Below are 27,310 nucleotides of genomic sequence, written 5' to 3' on the forward strand. Positions count from 1 at the left end.
CATTCCCAGACTTCACAGTTCCTGAGGTGTCTTTGATCCTCCTCAACTTCTTCTTGCCACTTCCACCCTTCTCCATTCAAAAATGAGATGTAAGATGAAAGGTGTGGAGATAAAAGAGCAGGAGAGAGAGAGATCAACTCCAGGCAAAGGTGGGACACAGCAAGAGAGTCAGGCCACAGCCACTAGTGCAGGTGTGCAGAGCAAACAAAACTGACTCCCAGTAAGAAGCCACTGCAAGTGGTTGTTTAAAATGCAGGCAGAGGATCCAGGCAACAGAGCTCTGCCAGCTAATGTCACTCTGAGCCTCACCAGGGAAATGCTGCAAGATGAATCCATGGGAGGAGCAAAGCACCACGCCACCCTCAAAGTTACAAAACCAGGCCCTCCAAAACTGCTGCCAGAGGCTGCTGAAGTCCACGAACATCACACAATTCTCATCAGCTTTTGCAGCCACTCAGTCTCCAGTGCCTCTGAAACAGAGCTCCTTCCAAAATTTCCAAAACATAAACCCAGAATCATTAAGGTTGGAAAATATCTTCAAAATTATCCAGTCCAACCTTCCACCTAAGACCATTGTGACCACTAAACCATGTCCCAAAGTGCTATGCCCACATTTCTTGAACACCTTTCCAGGGATGGCGACTCCACTTCCCTGGGCAGCCTGTTCCAATCCCCGACCACTCTTTCAGGAAACAAATTGCTCCTAATGTGCAATCAGACTGGAGAGAAAGGTTGTGGGAAAGAGCAGAACATCAAGCTTGGAGCATTCTTTGCCTGTGGAACTGGTTGTGTGTGTAGAACAGAGGATGTTTTTCACAGCCATGTGAGCATCTCTTATCTCCCACCAGCAGAGAGCAAACTGCCTACTAAGGGGCTTATCAGGGTCGAAGATGATTACAGCTGTGTGGCTAATTGTGATATGACACCACGGAGAGGATCATTGACTTTGATCTTGATGGGCACTGACCAAGGCAGGTTTGCAAAGCTTGGACAGAGTACAGAGGGTTGCTCTGGTGGAGCAGCTCCTTCCAGGAAGGCTCTTCTGCAGCTCAATAGCTTTGCAGTTCTGGCTGTGATGGAGCATTTTTCACATGTTTAATTCAGGAATCCACACATGGAAAGTAAACAAAACCAAAGTAATAGTCTCAGAAATACCCTGGGAAATAAGTATGTAAATCTGGAATGCATTTGCAGAGGGGTCTGAAGGCAATAAATGCCACAGATATTCGCAGCACTTGGGGTCACAAGATAGAATCCAAATGTTCTGTCCTTCAGTGGTTACCAAGCTTGCTGGCCTCATTTCTTTTTCACTTGTGAAGCGAGGAGAGTTGCAGGTTTCATCTTTGCTGTGATCATAGGTCAGGGATGTAATAAGACATCTAAGCGAGGCTGGAGATGGAAAGTGTTTTAAAGCAGAGTGCAGCATTTCAAATATTTCAGCAGGTTGTTTCCCAGTTGTTGCCCAAATCTGTCAGAAAATTTTAAGCTTTTGAAAGAGTTGTTTGTTTGGTTGTTTTTGCTGATAGCATCACTCGAATCATTATCAAAATACTTCTCTCACACACACAAAAAAAGGATTATCAAAACTGAAACAGCTTCAAATCCCATCCCTGCAGGTGTTTCAAAGAGGCAGAGATGTGGTGCTGAGGGCTATGGGTTAGCAGCAGCCTCAGCAGAGTTAGAGAATGGTTGGATTCAATGATCTTGGATGTCTTTTTCAACTATACAATTGTATGAATCTATGAAAACACTTCTGAGCAGCCAAAAGCCCAAGATTCTTCAAACATTGTTTGCAAGAAAGTCCCAAGCCATTAAAAAAAGCCAGTAACAATAAAATCAGGTCTATATTTTGGATATCTAATTAAGAAAAATCTTGTTTCAGAGAAGATAGCTGCCAAAAAGCACTTTAATAGCTGTTATGAAAAAAAAAGATCAGTTAGATAAGCCTAAACTTACTAAGACTATCAGCATCCTGGCCTGAATCAGGAGTAATTCTGGGGTTCTCACAAGGAAGACATCAGGCTGCTGGAGCAGGTCCAGAGAAAGGCAACAAAGCTAGGGAAGGGTCTGGAGAACAGGTCTGGCAAAGAGCAGCTGAAAGAACTGGTGTTGTTCAGGCTGAGGAGGAGGCTGAGGGGAGACCTCATTGCTCTCTACAACTCCCTGAAAGGAGGCTGGAGTGAAGTGGAGATTGGTCTCTTCTCCCAAGTGACAGGAGAGGAAATGGCCTAAAATTGTACCGGGGAGGTTTAGGTTGGATGTAAGGAAGAACTTATTTGCTGCAAGAGTGGTCAGTAAGGTTCATGAAACCTGTGGAAATGGCACTTTAGGACATCATTTAGCAGCCATGGTAGCCAAGTTATAGTTGGACATGATGATCTTAGAGGTCTTTTCCAACCCTAAGGATTTTGTGATTCTATGAAGAGAATCTCCAGGGTGTAAAAGCAACTTTAGCACGAGAGAATACTCCCTTGCCTCCAGACACCTATGCCTATACAAACCAAATGTCTTTCAGTGCAGTCACACAGAATTGCAGAATACATCTGTTTGGAAGAGACCTCCAAGATCATCCAGCACCATCTCCAGCCCAGCACTGACAGGCCAACACTAACCCATGTCCTTAAGTGCCAGGTCCACACACCACTTGAACACTTCCAGGAGTCTTAAGCCTCTCTCTACCTTGGTTGTCACCTGGCTTTTGGAGATCAGAACTGAAATCAAACCTCTCCTACCTAACTCACAGCACCAGCCAGCCCACTGTCACCATCCACTGCTCATAAACAGTCTTGACCAGAGCAAAAATAAAAGCTAACAACTGGCAAACTTTAATAAATCCTTTTGCTCATTATGCACCAGCTTCATCAATCTCTCACCATTAGACAGTCAGACTAACAGGACACAGAACTGTTGCACTCACGCCATAAATCTCTCCTGTACTCTCCCTGTGGTTACAACAACAGAAATTTACCGTCACTTCGCCTTCCTCCCATCCCCTCTGTAATTCATCTCCACACCTCACCACACATGCTCAGTGAGCATCGCTTTGTGCCTGCCCACTGGGCTCTCCTCCCCAGCACATCTCTCCTGAGCTCTCTGCTGTGTACTGCAACAGACAACTACTGCCCACAGCTTTCTCTCACTGCCCATTAGGGTCTCCTCCCCAGCACGTCCCCCTAAGCTCTCTGTTGTGTGCTGTCACAGCTAACCACCGCCCTTAGCTCTCTTTCACTGCTCATTGGTGTCTACTCTCCAGCCCCCGGGCTCTGTGCTGTGTGGTGTCACAGGTAACCACTGCCCCAGCTCGGGGACCACAGCCCGTTTGCAGTCACCCCACTCTCCTGCAGTGTGACATACGTCGCAAGCTGAAGTCTGCCTTGCTCAGCACTTATTGATCTGGTGCCTTGCTCACTGCTTACATCAAAACCCCACTTGTCAGCCCTGGCTCTGCTATCATTATCTGATCAGGCAGGAAGCCATAGCCTCAAAGACCAAGTGCCAGTCAATACCCAAGGGCAAGTGATGCCAAGAACCTGCTCAAAGGGTTTTCAGCGAGTAAGTGACACTTGAGGACCAAATCTCTTTTGTTAAGGGCACCTCTACACTGCAAACAGGAAAAGCAACATAGAGTCACAGAATCATTTCAGCTGGAAGAGACCTTCAAGACCATCAAGTCCAACCAGTATCTGAGCCTGTCATAGCTGTAAAGCATGGCCCTCAGCCCCACATCTCTGCCTCTTTGAAACACCTCCACCTCTTTGAAACATCTCCAGGGATGGGGATTCAACCACCTCCTGAGCAGCCTGTCCCAGTCTTTGAGAACCCTTTCAGTCAACACATTGCTTCTGAGATCCAATCTAAACCTCCACCGTCCTGGTCCTACTGGTCACGCTTGCTGCTGAACCAGGCCAGGATGCTGGCAGCTTCTTGGCCACCTGGGCACACAGCATCTCATCTTCAGCCAGCTATTGATCAATTATGGCAGATGGAGGAGCACTTCAGCCAGCTCCTGCAGCAGCGAGGCTCAGTGTAGGGATGATGGTACAGTCACAGGACTCCAAAATAAGAGGAACCCTATGGACCCCATAACATAGGCAAGTTGTCTGATTTCTTGTGTAGGAAAAAGGAATTTAGAGTACATCAAGTTTTTCTACCTTGCTACAAGGAACACTGACCTCATGAGAGATTCCAGTGGAGCAAAGATGTACATATTGAACTCCTCAGCAAGTGCCCATCCCACTGCAAATCCCAAACCCTGCTTGTTGCTGAGGACATCTATCCAGATGCATGTCCATACAACACATCAGTATCACTCTGGACCAGGATCAAATGTGTACTGCCTCACCTCTCTGGATATTCAATGCACCAAGACAGTACATAGTGTTCATCCACCTCACCCTCACCTTATATGGTGCCACTTGAGCAACAAACATCACTGCACACCCTTTCCTCCATGATCCTAAATGATGTACTTGCTCTTCCTCCTCTGAAGACTGCTGCTTTTAAGCTATTCGAGAGCTTGGAAAACCCCATGCTCTCTATGAGCATGTAGCAAGGCCTGAACAAATGACTCTGCTGATTGACCCTCTGCTTAGGGTATCAATCACTTTGCCTCTGTGAAGAAGAGCTGTGGAGGGATAGAATCCAACAGCCAGTGTGCTGACACACTCCATTCTGTCAGCACAGGGGAGGTGGGACTGTGAGTGACAGTAGAGTCTCTGTGGGGTTTGGACCACTCTATATTGAAAATCCGGACAGGAAAGATTAAGATTTATGGCTGGGTTCCTGACTGGCTGAACTCATCTACCTGCCTACCCAGCAAGTGGCAGAGGTCCACCAGCAACATTCTACTATGCAGGGGGCACATTGCTAAGCAAGGGAGTTTCACATGCCTTGGCACATACAAGGGCATGAGCTTTCAGTGCTCTGGAGGAACCTGATCTCTCAAGGCTTTGCAATCTCTGCAGAGAGAGGAACTTAAAAGATGGATCAGAGAAAGAAACATAAGTACTTCACCATGAGGAGGTACTTCTTTAATCTGAGGGTGACAGAGCACTGGAGAAGGCTGCTAAGAGAGACAGTGGTCTCTCTGTCTCTGGAGACATCCCCTAACTCACCTAGATGTGTTCCTGTGTGACCTTCTCTAGGTGACCCTGCCTTGACAAGAGGTTTGAACTTAATTATCTTCAGAGATCCCTTCCAACCCCTACCATTCTGTGATCCCTGACACAGAGGTGCTCTAGTGTGCTGTGTAACAGCAGCGTGCAGGAGAGGTGAAAATGTCCCCACACTGCATAGGCATTCCCCACTACCAGACTATCACTTGTCTCCAGCACATGCTTTGGAGGCACCAGGTAAGGTCAGCTGACAATGCCAGACACCATCAACACTGAAGAAGGCACCAGAGCAGCACACTACACAGGTTTGTGATACCTGTGCTGTGCTTATGGTGCTTGACATCATCCTCTACCAAGCACCCTCTCTATTTTTGCCATCTCTGTGGAACAATAGCAGAAGAGCTTTCTGAGAAAGGAACACAGGTTAGCAGTGGACCTGCACCATGGCTTGAGGAACACATAGAGAGCTCCATCACCGTTTGAGTCTCTGCAGCAGGAGCTGTGTGGAGCACATAATTTCTTTTACATCTTTCAGCAGGAGGCTGCAAGGCAGGTTTAGACCAACCCCTTTACAGCTGCCCAGTGCCAGCCCCCAGGAATTCAACAGCCCACATAAGCACAGACACAGATCAGGTCTTGTAACACACTTACGGAGAGGAACTGCGGAGCGTTTCCATACTCTGCATGGCTTGCATTACCGGTAACATAATCCAATCCATTACAGCTAACTCTGGTGAGGAAACAACTCACTGCAGTCCCCAGGGGACTGTTTCCATGGGATTCTGATTTATGACTGCTTTATTTCACTTTCATCTGCTGGATTTCTGGTGGCAACCTAACCACAGACAAGTTTCAGCCCACATGCCATGCACTGCCAGTTACAGACCAAGGGGGACTTATCCCTTCCCTCAGCTGCTTCTGCTGCCTGATCCTGCCACTTGTGCTCTGCAGAACTCTCTGCTTCTTGTTTTGGCACACAGTTTGCCTACCATGTGTCTGCCTTAAACTTCCCAGCTTCAGCTTCTGAGTTCCTCATTTTCCAGAGTCTCATTTCTCTATCAGATGGTCTCTGACTTCAAAGTCACCTTACAGGTACCAGAAACATTTCACAGAACGGTGGAGGTGGAAAGGGACTTCTGGAGATCAAGTCAAATCCCACAGCTAGAGCAGGGTCACCCAGGGCAGACTGCACAGGAAAACCTCCAGGTAGGTTTGGAATCTCTCCAAAGGAGACTCCACAATCTGCTCCATGGCTCTGACATCCTCACAGCAAGTAAGTTTTTCCATATGTTCAAGTGAAACCTCCTGGGTTCCAGCTTGTGTCCTTTGCCCCTTGTCTTCTTGCAGGGCACCACTGAAAAGATCTCAGCCCCGTCCTCTTGACCACCCTTTAGACATTGACCAGCATTGAGAAGATCCCCTCTCAGGCTGTACTTCTCCAAGCTAGAGAGCCCCAGGGCTCTCAGCCTCTCCTCTTAGGAGAGATTCACAGACTCAGAGAATACTTCCAGTTGGAAAGGACCTTAAAGATCACATAGTTTCACCCACCCTGCTATGGGCCGGGACACCTCCCACTAGACCAGGATGTTCAGGGCCTTATCCAACCTGGCCTTAAACACCTCCAGGGAGGGGGCATCCACAACCTCTCTGGGTAACCTGTTCCAGTGTCTCACCACCCCTGCTGTCAAGAATTTCTCCCTAATCTCCAGTCTAAATCTCCCCTCTTCCAGCTCAAAGCCATTGCCCCTCATGCTGTCACTACATGCCCTTGTCAAAAGTTCCTCCCCAGGTTTCTTGTAGCCCCCTTCAGGCACTGGAAGGCCACTCTGAAGTCTCCTTGGAGCATTCTCTTCCCCAGACTAGACAGCCCCAACTCTCTCAGCCTGTCCTCATAGAGGAGGTGATGCAGGCCCCTCCATTAGACTCTTTCCAGTATCACCCCTCCTGCAGATCGCAGACAGCCTCTAACTCCAACTTCTCTTCTACAATGCAACAAGATTCTCTTCTCCACCCAGACTGTGAGGGACAGCTGGCAGTAAGCTGCTTGCAGTGCCTGGTGTTTCTAGCCCCTAGGTGGATGGAAAACAAAGGTGCTAAGGAACCAATACCCGTTTTGCAGCTGCAATGTAGTTCTGGAAGGAGATCTCTAATAGATACATTAGTACTGGAGCACTTTAACACCAAAATCCATGTTGGGAACATGCATACTGGAGCCCTCAGTCAGTTGAGAGCTGAACTGGCTAGGCTCATCACCATGGACTGAGAGGTGAGCTAAGGAAGAGAAATCCCTGAGCTGAGTGGAATTCTGCCTGGTCCCAGAAGAGCCTAGTTAATTTTCTCTCTTATTCCTCATCTTTTGGGATAGTTTGGACTTCTGATCCCAACACTCCTCAAAACCCTGAGGAGCTGGCATGGCTTGGAGATCTTTCACTGAAGCGGAACTTGCCTGTAAATCAGTGCAAGTGTCAGCCAGGCTGGACCAGCCACTGAGGGTCTGCTGATGTCTTATATTCCTTAGTCTCATCTGTGCAGCGGGGGCAGCTCCAGCCTCCTGGGGCTGCTGAAGCCAAGGTGGTCAGAAACCACAGCCCAGCTGCCAGAGTGCAGCTGAGTCTTCATTTGAATACCCACAAGGGAGGGAAAGAAAAGCTCCTTTATTCAGATCATTCTTCCCATTATTCTTCCTTGCACATGCTGCGTTTGTTTTTGTCATTAGATTTCCAGTGTCCCTAATAAGATATTAATGAGATGCTAATTCAACATGCAAATTACAGGAGACTGGCATGGAAGGGTTGCTATATTTAGAGCCAGAGTAGGATTTTAATGGCTGTCTTCACCCATCTTGTGCCTTTTGTCAATTGCTTCCCCACTCTGGTGAGCAGCCTCACATCCCTAAGTGTCTAGGTGACCTTGGAGGTTAGGAGAAATGACAAAACTTCTCTATTACACTACCACAGAAGTACAAGAAAACCACCACACTATGTTCCAAAGACACTAGTGAAAGGAAGCCCTCTGTTTTCACAAAGAAAGACAACTTGGGACTCTTGCCTGCTGAGGAGCAACAGCAAAGGGAGGGGATGCCCTGGGAAATACCACACTGCAGAGATCAGGAGTGATGCCAGGGTCAAAATGTGCCCCTAAATCACACAACCTGGTCTGGAGGAGCAGAAGGAGAAGACATCCATATCCTGCAGTCCAGCACAGGCAGCACAGCCTGTCCTATGGCCTGACCCATAGAAAGTGACTCTGATCCTCCATCTGTATCCTCAGCAGGGCTCTGTCTGGAGCGAGCTCATTGCAAACATGGCAGTAGTTCAGTCTCTTAAAGCAAATGCTACTAGAAATGTTACCCTAAGAAAGCCAGCCTAGCTACCAGGTACAGAGAGATGGGACCCACTATTCCCATCACCTTCACATCCCTATGGCATGCCTCTCTCCCATAGCCAGTGCCAAACAGCACCTTCTCACACCAAACTTCAAGACCAGGTCTGCAAGTCACACCAGAGCTCAGGGCTTATATTTTGTCACCTGGAAACTGAGAGCAAGGATGCGGCCTTCTAGTCATAACTGTTGTGGTAGCACCAATTACAAATAGAGATTTTTAACTGCAGTGCCTTGAAAGGTGCTCGAGCCCGAGAGAAGCAACATGTTCTTTGGTGACAGAAGCTGTTATCAAGCACTCTACTCCAGAGGTCGTTATGAGAGGCTTGATAACCAATACTCAACGCATTTTTAGTGTCAGAGTGCTGGGATATCCTGCCCTGAGCCTTGTGCTTGTCACCACACCAGTTACCATACCTTTCAAACTGACAAATTTGGGATGCTTTTGAGAAGGAAAAAAATTAAACCTTTTAAAGATTATTCTCATTACTGAAAGGTGCCAGCAGCAAGCTCATTATCTCATCTACTGTCACCAGGCTATCACATACACATCAGATGCCCACAACTTCATGACAGTGCACCCCCAGCTCCTGCCAACACTGGTTACTCACAGCAAGATGTTTTTGTGACTCACAAAAGCCTAAGTCATCTTTTTTTTTTCCAGACAGCAAGGAAAGAGGATTGGTGTACAAAGTTATTGAGTCCCCTAAACTGGTTCCTCAATTTGTGGAAACGAATTGCAACCCACAAGCCACACACTTGCTTGGGCAGGCATTGACTCATTCAGTGTTTGCAGACAGCATCACATAGCAGCTTCTGGCCCACAAACAGCATTTTGAATACTAATCTGATTTTAGACTAATACTACCTTCTAGTTTCAGCCAAAAATTCAGGGTAATATTCAGGGTAAATATCATATTTCTTATATTTGATGAGTTCTATCAGGCTTGAGAAGTGGGCCAGTGACAACTGCATGAGGTTAAACATGGCAACGTGCAGAGTCCTGCACCTGAGTCAAGCCAGCTTGAGGCACAAATCCAGGCTGGGTGTAGAGCGAGTTGAGAAGCAGCCCTGAAGAAAGAGACTTGGGGGTGTTGGTTGCTGAGATGCTCACCATGAGCTAGCAGTGCCCTCATGCACCCCAGAAAGCAGCTCTAGGCTGGGCTGCAGCAAGAGCACTGTGGCCAGCAGGGCAAGAGAGGGGACTCTGCCCCTTTCCTCTGCTCTGCTGAGACCACACCTCCAATACTGCATCTAGCTCTGGTGTCCCCAGCATAAGGACACAGACCTGCTGGAGCGAGTCCAGAGGCGGCCACCACAAAGATGATCCAAGGGCTGGAGCACCTCTTCTATGAGGACAGGCTGAGGGAGCTGGGGTTGTTCAGCCTAGAGAAGACTCTGGGGGGACCTTAGATTTGCCTTCCAGTACCTGAAGGGATCCTACTGGAAGGTTGCAGAGGGACTTTTCATCAGGGTGTCCAGAGACAGGAGGAGGGGGAATGGTTTGAAGCTGAGGGAGAGCAGGGTTAGACTGGATCTTAGGAAGAAGTTATTCAGTATGAGGGTGGCAAGACACTGGAACAGGTTGCCAAGAGAAGTTGTGGATGTCTCCTCCCTGAGGATGCTCAACACCAGGTTGGATGAGGCCTTGAATAGTTTAGTCCAACTGAGAGGCCAGAAGGTTGGAGTAGATGATCTCTGAGGTCCCTTCCAACATAAGCCATTCAATGATCAGCTGAAAAATTGGCTCCTTTTGTATGGATTTTTTTCCCCCTCAATCACAGTCTCCAGATGAACAATGCTACCAAAAATCTCTGCAGACTTCTCCCTCCTCCAGTGGTCTCAGCTGTTTTTATTGCTCTGAGGCAGCAGACAGTTTTGTTAATAACGGTAAATCCTTTTAGCCTCTGGTTAGAGCAGGTTGTGCTGTGATTGACAAGGTAATAAAAGTGTTAATGAGAGAAACTGGCACAGCCAGAGATCAATAGTTGCCAATAAGAAAAACAATTCTGATACTTAATTTTGTAGAATTCCCCCAAAGCGGTTGGAAATACATCACAATGGGTCTGTTTGATTGTTTAATGGATGTTCTCTCCCTGGTGCCCTCAGATAGAGATCAAATTAACTGAGACTGGGCAAAATGGCAAAGAAGGGAACAGGATCCTCCTTCCTCCCAAGTTTGCAGGACTGGTAGGACATAGAGCTCTGGGGCATAGCCATTTCTGAGATAAATGCTTTTGTGGCCACCTTTCCCAGCCAGATGACTTCCCCAGATCATTCTTCCTTTGTGCACATTTTCGTGAGGGGAAGGTGGGGGCAGATAACACAGAAGGTGAGCAGTGGTGACAGTGGTTACATCTAGGTTATGGTCATAAAATCAACCCAATCAACCCTCAGCAAAATGCTGGGTTGGCTGTGCTGTCCTAAAGATACGGACCTGTTGGAGCAGCTCCAGAGGAGGGACACAGACATGATCAGAGAGGGCTGGGACACTTCTGCTATGAGGACAGGCTCAGAGAGTTGGGGTTGCTCAGCCTCAAAAAGAGAAGGTTCTGGGAAGAACTTACTGCAGCCTTCTAGTGCTTAAGGGGTCTGATAAGAAAGCTGAAGATAGAGCTTTTAGCAGGACCTGTTGTGACGGGACAAGAGGTGATGTTTTGAAACTAAAGGAGGGAGATTTAAGACTGGCTGCAAGGAAAAAAAAAATCTTCTGCACTGAGGGCAATGAGACAGTGGCCCAGACTGCCCAGAGAATTGGTGGATGCCCCACTCCTGGAACCATTTCAGGTCAGCTTGGGTGAGGCTCTGAGCAATCTGATCCGGTTGAAGATGTCCCTGATACAGGGACACTGAGGGAGCAAGGGCAAATGCAGTGTTAACGTTAGTCCCAGTCTGGGTTGCTGGGAGATAATCAGGGTGTCAGGAACAGACAAAGCACATACAACTTTCAGCATGGATTAACATTGGTTGCTTAGTAAGAGGCCCCATACACGGCACAGCCTTGTGTGGCCTTAAATACCCTGTAATGCCCTAAATCTCTCACAAATCTATCCCGGGCCAGATGCATGTAAAAGCCTAATCCCATTTCAAGGGCAGCTGTTCACTACAGGAGAGCATGTTCTGGCAGAAGGAAGCACTGCCAGACTGGGCAGGAAGAAGAGGGAAGCAATTTCCAGAGGGGCAGTAGAAGGCTGCAAGTCAAACAGACGAGAGCTTGCCATGCATTCATGAAGCTACTGAGAAACACCAACTCTTTACCACACAAGAACTACTACAAATACATTTTTTACAGAGGCTGGTTGGTTTAGGGTAGACAGAAGGCTGAGGGGAGAACTTCTCACTCTTCACAAGTCCCTGAAAGGAGTTTGGGAGCCAGGTGGGGGATTGTCTCTTCTCACTAGCAAGTGACAGAATGGGAGGAAATGGCCTCATGTTGCAGCAAGGGAGGCTTAGAATAATCTTCTTCCTGAAAGGGCTCTCAAAGACTTGAACAGGCTGCTAATGCAAGTGGCTGAATCCCCACCCCTGAATGTGTTTCAAAGGAGAGATGTGCTGAGGGTCATGGTATAGCCTCAGCCTTGGTAGAGTTAGAGAATGGTTGGACTAGGTGATCTGAAAGGGCTTTTCCAACCAAACAAGTCTGTGATTCTATTCTACAATTCTATGCATGCATGGTAAGACTATTTGGGCAGCAAACAGATGACACTTGTTGCACACAGGGTGTCTTAGGAAAGTCAAACTGAAACACCAAAGGAGGCCTTCTCCACTTGAACTGTGCTCCTGGAGGGCACTGCTGTTAAGCCCTTTTATAGGAAGAAAAATAAATCTCCAGCTCCATTTTTGACAGCAATAATTTTTGCTATAAACACATTATTATCTGACAGAAAAGGTTCATTTCTACCCCTGCATTATGAAGGGTTCAAGACATTTTGCTGAACTGGGGAATACAGCAGGAAGGACAGCAGAGTACACTGATACAAGGCTGACTTTGGACTCCAAGCCCAGATAATCACCAAAATTGTTGGCAAAACCTCACCTTGAGAGACAGCAGCATTTGGGCAATATTGAAGGATTACAGAAATCACTGCAACATTGTTTTTATGTTTAGGAATACTAGGCAGACTCCTGTAGACACCTCAGAGGTGTATGTGGGCTCTGGGGCAGGTGCAGGGGTCTTGGGGAACACAGATGTGCTGGCAGTAGAGATGTTGGGCCTGTGTTTTCCAGCATAGGCCCATCAGCTTGCAGCTAAAGCTGTATGGAGCCAATCTACAGGTCCAATCAGGCACACCAGGTCTTCAAATGCAGGCTCTGCCAAAGGCAAGTGCTGATTTCTCCTAAGCAAGTGCAGCCAAAAAACGGGTTGCTAGATGCAAATCTGTTCTTCCTTTCCCCTCCCATCCCAAAGCATAATTAAACAAATATTCCTGCCTGTAAAGAGAGAGAATAATTGGAATCAGAGAGCATGAACAGGGATATCAGCGTGAAAGGATACCCAGCTGACACCAAGGGGTTTGGCTTATCCCTTTGGCTTTATCCCCTTTTCTCCTCCTGTCTGCATTAATGTGGTGCTGAAGCCTTGCATTGTCTGGCTGCATCATTAATCAGAGCTGGTACCCCAGAGGTCAGGGTGGCACTGTAGCTTGCCACTCACTTTAATTATCCACACACATCACCAGCTTGAGAAATAAGAAGAGATAAGGTGAGGATTATTGGATCCCATCTTAGCTGTCTGTTATCATACACCCTACATCCAGACTGGTTCCTATCAGTCTCTCTCCACTTGCTGTGGGAGGGGAGAGAGAAGCAGGAAACCCCCCCCCCTTTACATCGTAATTTTGCCCACATCTTTACAGCTCCGGCCAAAACACATTCTGACCATCACATTAACGGCTACATCTGCTCAGGTGCTGGGCTTGTGGCCACAGCATTCAGATATTTAGCTCTTTGGATATCCAAATATTGAGGCATTTAGCTCTTCAGAAACCCAAATGTTTACATGCGTCTGCAGGACCTGTTGTTGTACTTGAGCACTTTCACTGAGACTGGTCCTGTTCCAGGTCCTGTTTGGTAGGACCAGATCAGACTAAAGAGAACTTACAGATCATAGAATCACAGAATAGTTTGAGTTCATAGATTCATAGAATAGTTTAGCTTAGAAGGGACCTTAAAGATCAACCAGTTCCAACCTCCCTGCCATGGATAAGGACATCTTCCACTAAACCAAGTTGCTCAAGGCTTCATCCAACCTGGGCTTGAATACCTCCAGGGATGAAGGCATCTACAACTTCTTCAGGCAACCTGTTCTCATGTCTCACCACTCTCATAGTAAAGAGCTTCTTCCTAATGTCCAGCCTAAATCTGTTCTAGGTTAAAACCATTTCTCCTTGTCCTATCACCATCTGCTTGAGTCTCTCTGGAGCCTTCTCTTCTCCAGATTGAACAGATCCAACTCCTTCAACCTGTCCTTATATAGGAGAGGTGCTTCAGCCCTCTGATCACCTTTTAAAAGACCCACTCCAAAAGATCCAACTCCTCCTTGTGCTGGGGGCCCCAGAGCTGGACACAGCGCTCAATATGAGGTCTCATCAGAGCAAAGGGGTAGAATCACCTCCCTTGATCTGCTGGCCAAGCATCTTTGATGCAGCCCAGGGCAAGTTGGCTTTCTGGGGTGCCAGCACACATTGCCAGCTCATGCCAATGGCTCATCACCCAGCATCCCCAAGGTCTTCTCTGCAGGGCTGCTCTCAATCCACTCATCTCCTAGCCTGGATTTGTGTTTAGGATTGCCCCAACCCAGGTGATGCAGATAAAATTCATTGATCTCTGGTAACATTCCCCTTTCACTGTCATTCAATCCAGTCTCCACACTGAGCTAAGCAAGCTGAAACAGAACAGGGGAAGAGATGGATTTTCCAGTCAAGAAAAAGGATGAGCAAGATCTCAAGTGCAATATAATATTTTCTAAGCAGAGCCCTCCCAGCCCAAAGAGCAAATACTTATGTGGTAGATTCAAAGAGAGAGAGTTGCTGAATTGAAAAAACTATGAAGAGATCCCCTGCACCCACAGAAAGTGCCCTCCATGTTGTGGTCATTGCCACCAGATCAGTTTTACTGTCTGATTTATGGAAATGTATGCACAAGCTAAATGAGAGGAGCCATCCACATGCACTAAGCACCCATGCTGATTTCCAGAGGCAGCTCAGAACAAAATAGCAGCAATTTTATCTACCCTGTCATTTACAAGCCACATAACTCAGCTCTTGAGTTCCAACAGATTGTGCACTCCCAAATGTAGCTTGTTGGCGATAAAGCAAGGCCAGGAGAAAGAGGCATTGAATAAAGCTTTCTGTGGGGAGCACTGCGAGAGTCACCGTAGGGCTTCGGCCCATCTTCATGCGAGGCACACGTACCTTGTTAGCATTTCTTTTAATACTTCCAGTCACCATCTCAAGGCAGGTAGGCCAGACACATGGCTTAAAGGAAAGGTCTCTGACAAGCCTATTTCTGTGCTGAGGCAATGAAATACATCCACACAAGCCCAACACTTTGCTCCCTTCAGAGCATAACAATTGCAATGACGAGAGGTGCCCATGGCAATCCCACGGTCCCCTTCTTCTGAGAACTGGCAGAATCAGGGGGAAGAAAAGCCCAGAAGCCCTTTTTAGCCTCCTTATTTTTCTTTGTCACATCATTAAGGGTTCAATGAATCTCCAATTAAATTCCCCTGCCTGCTGTCACTGTGCTGATTGATAGGTGTCCTTGGATCAACCTCGGTAGGGCGTGTTGTTGCACAGAGCCCCCCCCCTTTCCCCTCGCCATCCATTATCAGCCCCTTGTCATCGTTACCTTCACATGGCAGTTCATTTACCACAGGAACAGTGTCCCCAGCTAAGAGGGGCAATGAAAAAACATTTGTTACAAATAAGGCAAAACTGTAACAGATCAGGGCATGCTTCAGTCTCAAACTCACGGAGAAACATTTTTCCAGTATGCTTGTTCACAAATTGCCCTTTAAACTATTTTTTTCCTGTCCTTACATAAAATTCTAACCAAAACATATACAAAACAAAATAGATTTATTCCCAGAAGGGAAAAAACCAGAACAGAGTTGTGTGCATTGGAAGTTAAACCAGCTTATACAGTTCTGGAATGTCTCAATTGTGAAGTAAAATCTGAACATGAGTTAACTTCAAGTCCCTGGAACACTAACAGGATTTAAGCTACATAGAGAGTCCTTGCTGCTGGCACTAGCTGGAGATTTAACACCAAATCAATTTACCACCAAAAAAAGCAAATATTTTCTCAAAATGAAAGGACCATCAGTGATTAATTGCTGACTGACAAAAAAAATTAAAACCAAAGAAATCAGGAAGAAGAGAGCAAGATATTGCCAGACCCTTGAAATGTTTCAAACCAGGCAAAATGAAAAAAAAATGTCACTAGAATTTGTTTTTTAAAAAGGATACAATTAAACCCAAAATGTCCAGTGCTCAATGTAAAGTCTATCAAAAAAAGGTATTTACATCAATTTGATGGAAAAGAAATATGAAAGTTTCCTTCTGCAGTCTCAAGGCAGAATTTGGCTCTGTTTGGGACTGTCTCTGAAACTCACAAAATGTAGACAGGGTGGGAGAAGTGTTCTGTGCTGGTCAGCAGCTAGCATTTTGCTGCCTGTTTGTTCAGTACCTTGTGGAGTTCTTGTGGAGGAACCCATCTAGGACAGACTTGTCCCTGTCCTTGCAGTGATTTATCATACAAAAAGGTCTTCATATGTCACACACCAAGGACTAACACACAAACACTGCTGCAATCCCTCTTCTCTTTCTTCCCCTTTGATCACCATTAAAGCATGGAAACACCCCCAGATGCCAACCAATTGACAACCCAGCAGGAAAGAGCTGTCCTTCAAGAGTAAATAATGAAAACTCAAACAGCCTTGCTCTAATTATTTGTCAATGAAACCTAACTACAAGTGTGCAATGCACCATCACCACTACCCCCACCCAGCAATAGCTCCTGACACAGGACAAGGTCATCACACACTTCCCTGAAGCCCCTAAGGGCTTGGCGAGCCACAACTGCCATCCAGATGAAATAGTTACACCCTTTGCTAGAAGCCTTTCCACCACAGCAAGGGGCAGAGGTGTTGGTGCAACATACTGCACAACTTTACTCCAGTCCAGTTGTCATCCCTAGGTCCCACAAGCTCCATCTGTTCCAAGGGAGACAGACAGCCTCACAACAGGAGGCTTTTTCCTTAGGGGGTGTTTGAAGGAATATCTAAGCAATTAAAACACTTCACTGCTACTGAAACCAAGAGGATTAATGCTCTTAAACCCCAGGGATCCTTGGTTCATTCATCCCCCAGCACACAGTCTTCCCTCTCTTTTAGCTGATGTCAGCTGATGTGTCCAGCAGCAACAAGACAGTGGGCTCCCAGGGAACAGTGGCTGTGTGGCAAACAGGGTGGAGGTTTGCAAAGGCTGCTCTGTAGCAACACAACACTGTGCAATCTGCACTCATCCAGATCACGACTCACAGTGGGTGCAGCCCAATGCACTGTCCAGGACAGACAACATTGGCAAATCTCAGTGTTTAAGGATGACTTTGGATTCAGGCACATAAATGACCACCATGGGTTTCTTCACTGACTTCATTTCCAGACAAGCTTTTATTGAAGGGAACTTCTACAGATCCCCAGTGCTGGAAATCTACTTCAAACACCACAAAACTAAGAACCAGGGATGGTTTTCATAGATTCATAGAATGGTTTGGGTTCAAAGGCACCCTAAAGATCACCCAGTTCCAAACCCCTGCCAAAGGCAGGGACACCTCCCACTAGACCAGGTTGCTCAAGGCCTCATCCAACCCGGCCTTCAACACCTCCAAGGAGGGGGCATCACCAACCTCGCTGGGCAACCTGTTCCAATGTTGTCACAGCAACAAGTCCTTGTCAAAAGTCCCTTCCTGGCTTTCTCATAGACCTTTTCAGGTACTGGAAGGCCTTCCCGTATCGCACAACACCCAAACACAGAGCAGAGACCTGGCTTGCTGTAAAACCCCAGGGCAAACCCTACCTGTGCAGTGAAGATGCACAGACAAACCAGACAGGCAGGATTTCTGTGGGAAACCAAATCGTTCTGTAGAAATAAAACTGACTCCTGTGGACTTGTCCCCATGTATGGGCAAGATTTTCACCACATCTGCATGGACCAGGAGAAATCCCAGGCACCTGAGGGCTGGGTGGATCACATCTCCTTCCCAGAGAGATACCATGCCATCAGGTGGCAAAAGTCTGGGTGAACAGCACCTTGCAAAAGGCAATGTGATTTCAATTTTGTCTACAATTTCCTTCTGCTTGTTTGAAATCCTCTGTTTACAGTACAGCTCTCAGTTCCTGAAGCCCTCAAAACATGCATCAGAGAAATGATGAAGTCACCTGCTGTGTTTCTATCAAATATTTGTTCCAGTGACTGTCACTCGCTCACTGGATACAGAGAGTGAGGGCCAGACAATTCCTGCGTTGTTTGGGGTTTTCCAGATGGCCATGCCCAGCGTGCCCCAGTTCCTGTAGCAGTCTGGATGTGCCCTCAAGGCAGGTTCCCTTCTCTTGCCATTCACAGTTGCACACTTGTTATAACTTGCCTGTGCACTACTGCAAGCCTCTGACCAGACACAGGATTCTGTAGGGTAGAATCACTTGCCTTCAACTAAAGAAGCTTAAAGTCTCCTAGAACCATAGGATAACTTTTAAGATCACCCAGTCCAACCATTCTGTAACTCCACCAAAGCTAGGGCTAAACCATGGCCCTCAGTACCACATCTGCCTCTTTGAAACACCTCCAGGGAAGGGGATTCAACCAGCTCCCCAGAAAGCCTGAGTTTTTTTCTAGCATCCAATGTAAACCTCCCCAGGTGCAACTTGAGGCCATTTCCTCTCCTCCTATCACTTGTACCTAAGGAGAAGAGACCAAAACCCACCTGGCTCAAACCTCCTTTCAGGCAGTTGCAGAGATCTATGAGGTCTCCCCTCATCCTCATCTTCTGCAGACTAAACACCTCTAATTTCCTCAGCTGCTCCTCACCAGACCTGTTCTACAGACTCTTCACCAGCTTTGTTGTTCTTCTCTGGACACACTGCGGCCCCCCAGTGTCCTACTTGGAGTGAGTGGCCCAAAACTGAATGCAGCATTCAAGACGTGCTCTTACCAGTGCTCAATAAAGGGGTCCTGCTGGCCAGACTGTTTCTGATACAGGCCAGGATGTTGGCTGCCACCTTGACTACCTGGGCACACTCTGGCTCTTTGTCAGGTGTCTGCCAACCATAATCCTCAAGTCCACATCTAATGGGCAGCTTTCCAGTCACTGTCCCAAGCATGGAGTATTCATGAGGTTGTGACCCAAATGCAGGACCTAGCTCTTGGCCTCTTTGAACCTCATACAATTGGCCTTGGCCCATTGATCTGGCCTGGCCAGGTCCCTCTTCAGAGGATTCCTACCCTCGAGCAGACAAACACTCCCTCTCAGCTTACCATCATCTGCAAACTTGCTGAGGGTGGCCTCAAACCCTTTGTCTAGGTCATTGACAAAGATATCAAAGAGAACTTCTCTTAGCCCTTATAGAAACAGATAAAACACAAGTGCAGAGAAAGGAAACATTGAAGTTACTCATAGATGAGAGTGTCCAGAGATGAACAAGAGCCTTACATAGTCAGGAATGGGATGTGGTGCTGCTGTTACAGGGAAAACCTCTGCTGTCATAACGTGCCTTTTCCCAGCACTTGTACCTTTCCTTCATGCTAGCAACATAAGATTAAGATATTAAAAATTCAGGCCACTGAGAGGGCCAAACCAGACACCAAAGACAAAAATGCAATAAAACCTGACTGCACATGGCTCTTGGTGATACTGTTCATAGGAGATGTCTGAGCTGTACTTATAAAACTAGCAAAAGAAGCTGAAGAGAGGGCCCCCCACAGCACTACAGGCCTTCAATAACAGTGGAAAAAAACTGCCCTGCAGGCGCTGAAGTGAGAGAAAGAGTGGTAAGAGGTCGAGGTGCTCCAGGCACAGAAGCAGAGATGGCCTTGCAGCCTGTGAAGGAGAGGCACCACCCCGAGCTGAGGGCTATGTCCTGAGGGTGTGACTTAAATTAATCACCATTAAATTCATCATTTTTGAGAGATGAGAAACAATCAAAAGATTATTCCTGACCACTAAGCAAGCTTAAGTGCCATGAAAATTGGTTGTTCAGCATCATCACTACCAAAAATGAACTTAGCTTTGGATGTGAAATGGGCCTGATGAGCATGGTTAAAACAAATGCAGAGTTCATTTATGCAAGTGAGCAAAACAGACATTTCTGACTCTTCAGCAGCTGTTTAATAGGGTATCAGCTACCAACTGGCAATTAAGAAGTGCAAAGGGGAGCAAATCTAGAGACAACAGAAACCGGTAAGTTTGGCATAGCTCAGCTTTCAGGGACCTCACTCCATCCAGCACAGCTCAAGGCACGAAGAGAAACCACCAGGAACTACACAAAAATAATTAGCAATGGACAGAAACTTACTTCTGACTGTATTTCTTCTTAGGGAGAAACTTCTCCACTTCGAGGGTTCTGGAGCCCTGGAGCAGGCTGCCCAGAGAGGTTGTGGAGTCTCCTCTGAAGATTTCGAAACCTGCCTCAATGTGTTGCTGTGCAGCCCAATCTAGGCGACTCTGCTATTTTGCAGTATTGGATCAAAAGGAAGTTTGCATTTTCTCCTCACACATATCCAGAAACAAAACTCAGTTAGGGAAAAAAAATAAGGGTAGAAAATACAAACAGCAAGCAGGGAGCTTCTTTTCACCCAGCTAAGCCTGCAGCTAAGATGGAAACTTTTAGTCTAAGCCATATCACATACCTTTAGAAGAGAGGCAAACAGCTCTGCAGTGAAGACTGAAGGCAAAAGGACACACACTGTGGCTCACGGGGATTTGTTTCAAGAGTTCACTCCTGCACTGTTAAAGATCCACCGTAGGCCTTCAGCCTTCAAATCTGGTTACACCCCTTCATGCTTGACTGAAGAGCTCTTTAGCTAAAGAAAACAAGGCTGTAGTCAACCTCTGATCACTTTGTGCTTTGTATTTTGTCGAACTGCAAGAGCAGAGCTCCTGAGCAACCCCCACAGCTTTCATCTGGAAGGACAATCATGGAAAACAATTCAGGCTTGGGGCAGAGTGGCTGGAAAACTGTCTGGAAAAAAACGACCTGGGGGTGATGTTGACAGCAGCTGAAGATATAGAATCACAGAATCAATGAGGTTGGAAGAGACCTCCAAAACCATCCAGTCCAACCTATCATCCAGCCCTAGCCAATCATCTAGACCATGGCACTAAGTGCTTCATCCACTCTTCTCTTAAATGCCTTCAGGGATGGCAATTCCACCACCTCCCTAGGCAGCAGGTGCCCAGGTGGCCAAGAAGGTCAACAGCATCTTGGACTGGATCAAAAACATTAGTGCCAGCATGACCAGAGAAGTGATTTCCTCCCCTGTACTCAGCAGTGGTGAGGCTACACCTTGAGTCCTGAGTTCAGTTTTGCAGCCCTCACTCCAAGGACTTGGAGAAAGACTCTATAACCTCTGTGGGCAGTCTGCTCCTGGGCTTCACGCCCTCACACCACAAAAGTTTTTCATCATGTCAAGTTGGATCTTTCTGGGTTCCACTTTGTGTTCATTGTCCTTTGTCCTGTCACAGGATATCACTGAAAACAGCCTGCCCCCTTCTTCTTGACACCCACTCCTCAGATATTTGTAAACATTCACAACATCTCTCAGTTTGCTCTTCTCCAGGCTAAACAGCCCCAAGAACTCCTCTTCTAATCACTGTTTCCTTTAGCGTCTGCGATGGGGTTTTTCCCCTCTCAACTCACTAATATTTGCTTCCAAAATAACCAAACTAAAGAGCTCCCTGCTCGCTGTGGGTATGACAGGAGGCAGAGAGGAACTGTTTTGCTGTACATTTCCCTGCAGGAAGTGGGTACAAAGGCAGATAGAAATAAATGCTGTCTAATTGTTCTCCTGATCAGCACCATCTGTCACCACCCATGTGCCAGTGGGTTTCTGGTGTTCTTTTTTATAGACATACATGCCCAAATACACACAAAGCTGGATGGAACCACCCCAGACAGCAAATCCTCCACGACACAGCATTTCTCTTTGCAAACAGCAGCACCACAGCCTCCACCCTCTTTCAGCTGCTGGGTGCTCTTGTGACATACACATGCCAGCACCCAGGGGAGAGAACAGGTTCAAAGTAGCTGCCTAGAGAAGGCTCCAAGGAGACTACAGAGTGACCTCCCAGTACCTGAAGAGTGACAGGGCTTGTAGTGACAGGAAGAGGGGCAATGGTTTGAAACCAGAGCAGAGCTGTAGATCAGACAGCCAGAGAAGCTCTTCACTATGAGGGTGGTCAAACACTGGAAGAAGTTGCCTAGGGAAGTGGTGGATGCCCCATCTCTGGAGATATTCATGCTTGATGGGGCACTAAGCAACCTGATCTAGTTGGGGATGTTCCTGCTGACTGCAAGGGCATCGGACTACACGATCTTTAAAGATCCCTTCCAACCCAGTGCATCTGTAAGACATCATGCCCAGAGCCTTCTCTGTACAAGGGCAGAAATAATAGTTTCAATAGATGACATGCAGCTCCTCAAAGGAGAGGCCTCCTGTTTTATGCTTACTCCCACAAAGTCCCACAGCTGTGCCTTTGAACTGGACTGTTGTGATATTTGCTTTATTTAGCACTTGAGGGTTTGTTTAAAAATATGAACCGTTAAACTGTAAACCTTAACCTGGAACAAGAACCATCTGTGCATGGTTATAAAGTACTCTGGGCTGGGAAATATCCATGGTGGAATATGGCACACATGCAAATTCTCCTTGGGATAACTTTTTTGAATTGCTCTCTCTTTTTATCTACAAAGGAGGACCACGACTGATCTCTTCTGTTCTTTGGGTGCCTGAAGTGGAAAATGGGCATTATGCTGTTCTGCCTCCATCCCTAGGTGCTAAGCCCATAGCTACACATTAAAGATGAAGCCATTCACAAACAGTCAAGACTTTAGCACAAAATCCCTTGCTTCCCCTTTGCCCCCAGCCTAGGTAATACCAGGACTAATTGCTGCATGTCAAAGTGTCCCAGAGGTTTCACGATTTCCTGTTGCAAAATGAAAGTCAATCTAAACACATGGGAATGAGTCCAAGGTTAATCACATTTCTGCTACTGGCCACAACTTCCCTACACCACACACCTTCAAAAACATCTCATCCAACTCCAAATTTAGGAGTCTAGAGAGTTATTCAGCCAAAATTTAAGCCACCAAAGTCTAACCATGATCCTGGAAAACCATCACACAGCTGTTGCTGGCCTAGCCACTGGGTCTCGACTCACATGGAATCCTAATCACAAATCTCAAAACAAGGAGTACCTCATCCATTTCCCCTGAGCTTGCTACAGAGCCTACTGTCATGCCAAATGCAGTGGAAAGTGCAGTTGTGCAGAGGGCAAGATGGAGTTAGAGACCTTATCCAGTTGTGGTAGATCCACATCCCTTGACTGCAAATCCCAACACCAGGGAAAAGCATCACTGGCCACACTTCCAAAGGCTATGTCTGTGCTGAAAGGACACAGTACAGGTCGTGGAGCCTTCACCTCTGGAGTCATTCAAAGCCCACCTGGACATGTTCCTGAGTCTAAGTGAACCTGCCTTGGCAGTGGGGTTGGGCTGGGTGATCTCCTTTCCAATTCCTACTATTCTGTTACTGTGAAAGATGCCTTTAGGCAGGCAGGTAACCAGAATGATTCCATTTCCCTCCTTCTTTTCCACAAATAAGTGTATGCATGGGGAAATAATGCATGATTGGGCTGATCCTTTCCAGCTCATTGGCTGCAGAATAGTATCTGGAAAATTACTTTAACAGATATTTACCCAGTGGACCAGAATGAGCCACTCGGGCACAGGAATATGCCTTATTAAGAGCTGCTTACACACAGCCTGCTCAAAGCAGCCCTTCCTCCCACCTTTCCCAGACATGTCCAAAGTACCAGCTAAGTCTAGGAGACCCAAGTTTCAACTCCTACCTCCTCTGTCGTGGTCTGGGGGCCTAGGTTCCCTTAAGAAGGCCACAAAGTCCTCCAAAAACAGATAGAGAGTCCCAGGGGATTGACCTGGTCATCCCAGGAGGCTGGATGAGGCACTTTGTGCCATGGTTTAGTTAATTGGAAGGGTTAGGTGATAGGTTGGACTCCATGATCCTAGAGGTCTTTTCTAACCCGGTTAATTCTGTGATTAACACTGTTATTCAGTTCCACTTCCCAGTATCACAGCTTACAAGGCAGTGCCTGGCTGGTATCTCTCTCTTCTCCTCCCTTCCCTCCCGTCTCTGGGGAGAGCAGCGTGGGGCTCCCCTGATGCGCTGCGTGGGGCAGGAGGCTCCCAGCCGGCAGGGAATTCCCAGCTGCGTCATGAGGCCTGAGCTGCGGAGGGCAGCCTCGGCCTGCTCCCAGGCCTGCTGAGGGAGGATGGGTGGAGGGTTCTAGAAGGCTTTAGTCCGATACACTTGGCCTAGTTTGGGAATGTATTGGCTCCACCTGATTGCCTTCTGTACATACGTACCTGTAAACACAACCTCCCTTTAACCTTCCGATGGGTGTGCAGCACTTCCACTTTCACTGCCCAGAAGAGAATAAACAGCATTTCTGTCCGCCGGCCCTGCCGGCCCGAACCCGGGACACGCCTGCTAGCCAGGGGCCCTCACGCGTCTTAAACAGCGGCCGCTCACTGGCCCGCAGGCACTGCCGGCGCCGGACTACAGTTCGGCTCCAGCCCAGTAGCATCGAGGGCAGGTCTAGAGCTTGGTTCCAGCCCAGCAGTGTCGGGGGCCGGACTATCGCTGGGTTCCAGCGCAGTCCCGCGGGTGCCTGTGCGGCCGGCGAGCGGATGCGGCGGCAGGAAGCGGCTGCTTGGTTCCCCCAGCCCCCGGCGGAGGCGGGGGGAGGTTCGGTAGCTGCCGGCGGCCCGGACTGAGGGCCCTGGGGGGCCGTAGCTTGAGCACCGCTGGTCTAAATGGGAGTGCTTTCTAAAAAAGCACAACAAAAGCGGCTGCAATTAGCATTGCAGAGGCTATTCACACAATCACAGAATTAACCATGTTGGAAAAGACCTCTAAGATCCTTGAGTCCAACCTATCATCTAACCCTTCTAATTAACTAGACCATGGCACCAAGTGCCTCATCCAGTCTTTTCTGGAAGACCTCCAGGGATGGTGCCTCCACCACCTCCCTGGGCAGCCCATTCCAATGCCAGTAACTCTTTCCATGAATATCTTCCTAATGTCCAGCCTAAACCTGCCCTGGCAGAGTCTAAGACTGTATCCTCTTGTTTTATCACTGTGTGCCTGGGAGAAAAGACCAACCCCCACCTGGCTACAACCTCTTTTCAGGTAGTTGTAGACAGTAATGAGATCTCCCGTGAGAAGCCTCTATTCCAGGCTGAACAACCCCAGGTCCCTCAGCTGCCCATCACAGGGCTGTGCTCCAGCCACCTCACCAGCCTTGTTGCCCTTCTCTGGACACCCTGAATCACCTCAGCATCTTTTGTACATTGAGAGGCCCAGAACTGGATACAGTATTCAAGGTGTCCTGAGCCAGTGAGATGAGGCAGCCTCGAGGCAGCAAGGCGCCGGCAGCGCCTGTTGTGACAGCGCAAGGGGCGATGGCTTGAACCCCCGAGAGAGGAGATACAGACCAGGTACAAGGCAGGTGCTCAGCGCAGCGAGGGTGGTGGAACACCCGCACGTGTTGCCCAGAGAGACGGCAGCAGCCCCCTTCTCATGAGGGTCAACAAGGACAAGCTCAAGGTCCCGCACTTGGGTCGGGGCAGCCAGAGAGCCACAGAAGTGTCAGGGTTAGAACCACCCCAGACAGCAGATCCGCCAGGACACAGCATTTGTCTTTGCTAAACAGCAGCACCGCAGCCTCAGCCCTCTTTGACCCTGTTGGAGCGGGGCCAGAGGAGGCCACAGCAATAATCCAAGGTCTGGAAGTCCTCTGCGGTGAGGCCAGGCTGAGACAGTTGGGTTGCTCAGGCTGGAGAAGAGAAAGCTCCAGGCACACCTGGTGGCCTCTCAGTACCTGAAGGGGGCTTGTAAGAAAGCTGAGGAAAGACATTTCAGCAAGGCCTGGGTGACAGGACAAGGAGCGATGGTTTAAGCCAAGAGAGGGAGACTCACACTAGATCTTAAGGAGAACTTTTTTTACACTGAGGGCGGTGAGAAACTGGCCCAGGTTAGCCACAGAGGTGACAGATGCTCCATTGCTGGAAACATTCAAGGCCAGGCTAGACAGGGCTTTGAGCAGCCTGCTCTAGCTGCAGATGCCCTTCCTCACTGCAGGGCAGTTGGATAAGATGACCTTTAAAGGTCCCTCCCAACCCAAATCAGTCTACAGTTCTTCCCGCTCTCCATTATAAAGCTCCCTGCAGAGGGTACAGCCATCCAGGGTGCACAAAACACCTCTGGAACATTCTAGAAGGCTAATTTTTCAGTGGGGTAAGGAAAGCTTTCCATTATCCCCACCCTGTGACAGGGCAGCCCACCCATTATGTGAGCCTGCATCGCCTGAGCTGGGATCAAGTAGCACCCCAGCAGCCCCAGGGAACAGGGTGAGTAACACAACACCTCCACTTAGCACCCACAAGGCAATTAAACAATGGAATCAAACATCTCCTGCCACACATCTAGGGAGCAGCGGGTTGTGCTGGCATCTCACTCCATTACTTAACCATTGGCTCACGTATCTGACACTACAGATGGCTTTTACACCCACACCTCTTAAGCAGCATCTGATACCATCACCACACCCTGGCCCAAGGGGATGGATGCATCCATTCTGACCAGAAAGAAGATTTTTTTCCTTTAAATTTAACACCATCTCAGATAAGCATCAAAAAAGGTTTTTTGCTGCCCTATTAGACCCATGGAAGCAGTCTTCCTCATCTCCAGGATGGGAAGCACAGCAAGTCAGCTGCAGCTCTATCTTGCAAAGGACAACAATTGCATCCATTCTGACCAAAATGGGGATGGATGCATCCATTCTGAGCAAGAAGAGCTTTTCCTTTAAATTAAACACCTTCTCAGATAAGGTATCAACAAGGGTTTTTGCTGTCCTATGAGACCCATGGAAGCAGTCTTCCTCATCTCCAGGATGGGAAGCACTACCCAGCTGCATGTCAGCGGCAGCTCTATCTTGCAAAGGACAACACCTGGTAAACAAGATGGCATTGCTCCACTGATCTCTCACCAGCACCCCTGGACACTCACACTGCTTCCCATCTAGCAATGGGCACAAACTTGAACTTAAGAAATTTCATCTAACAACGAGGAGGAACTTCTTTAAATCAAGGGTGATGGAGCACTGGATCAGGCTGCCTAGAGAGGTGATGGAGTCTAAGGAGACCTTCAAATCCTGCCTGGATGTGTTTCTGTGTGACCTGTTCTAGGTGTTCCTGCTCTGGCAAGGGGATTGAACTGAATGATGTCTGGAGGTCTTTCCAACCTTCACCATTCTGTGTTTCTGTGATGTTCCTTAATGGTATTTTTCCTCCAACATCCCCTTCACCTGGGTCTTTCCTTTTAGGCATCTCCAAGCCACCTGTGGCCTCCTGAGATGGCTGTGAAAGCTTCACCACACAAGTATTCAGGCTGGGCTTAGCACTGACATGGCTTATCTTCCCCATAGCTTAGCTGTTGGCTGCACAGGGAAGGGAACAC

At 47.8% G+C, this 27,310-nt stretch overlaps 1 long non-coding RNA gene across 1 annotated transcript in view; it reads right to left on the reverse strand.

Moving 5' to 3' along the window:
• Positions 1 to 554: 554 nt before the first annotated feature.
• Positions 555 to 27,310, reverse strand: part of LOC135178062 (uncharacterized) — a 28,286-nt gene continuing 1,530 nt past the window's right edge. The window contains exons 2-3 of the long non-coding RNA XR_010303338.1: positions 20,402 to 20,575; positions 555 to 1,468 (exon numbers count right to left, since the gene is read on the reverse strand). This is a non-coding gene — a long non-coding RNA (uncharacterized LOC135178062). The remainder of the gene's footprint in view (positions 1,469 to 20,401; positions 20,576 to 27,310) is intronic.

The sequence above is a fragment of the Pogoniulus pusillus genome, chromosome 9 (assembly GCF_015220805.1).
Source record: "Pogoniulus pusillus isolate bPogPus1 chromosome 9, bPogPus1.pri, whole genome shotgun sequence".
Taxonomy (NCBI): domain Eukaryota; kingdom Metazoa; phylum Chordata; class Aves; order Piciformes; family Lybiidae; genus Pogoniulus; species Pogoniulus pusillus.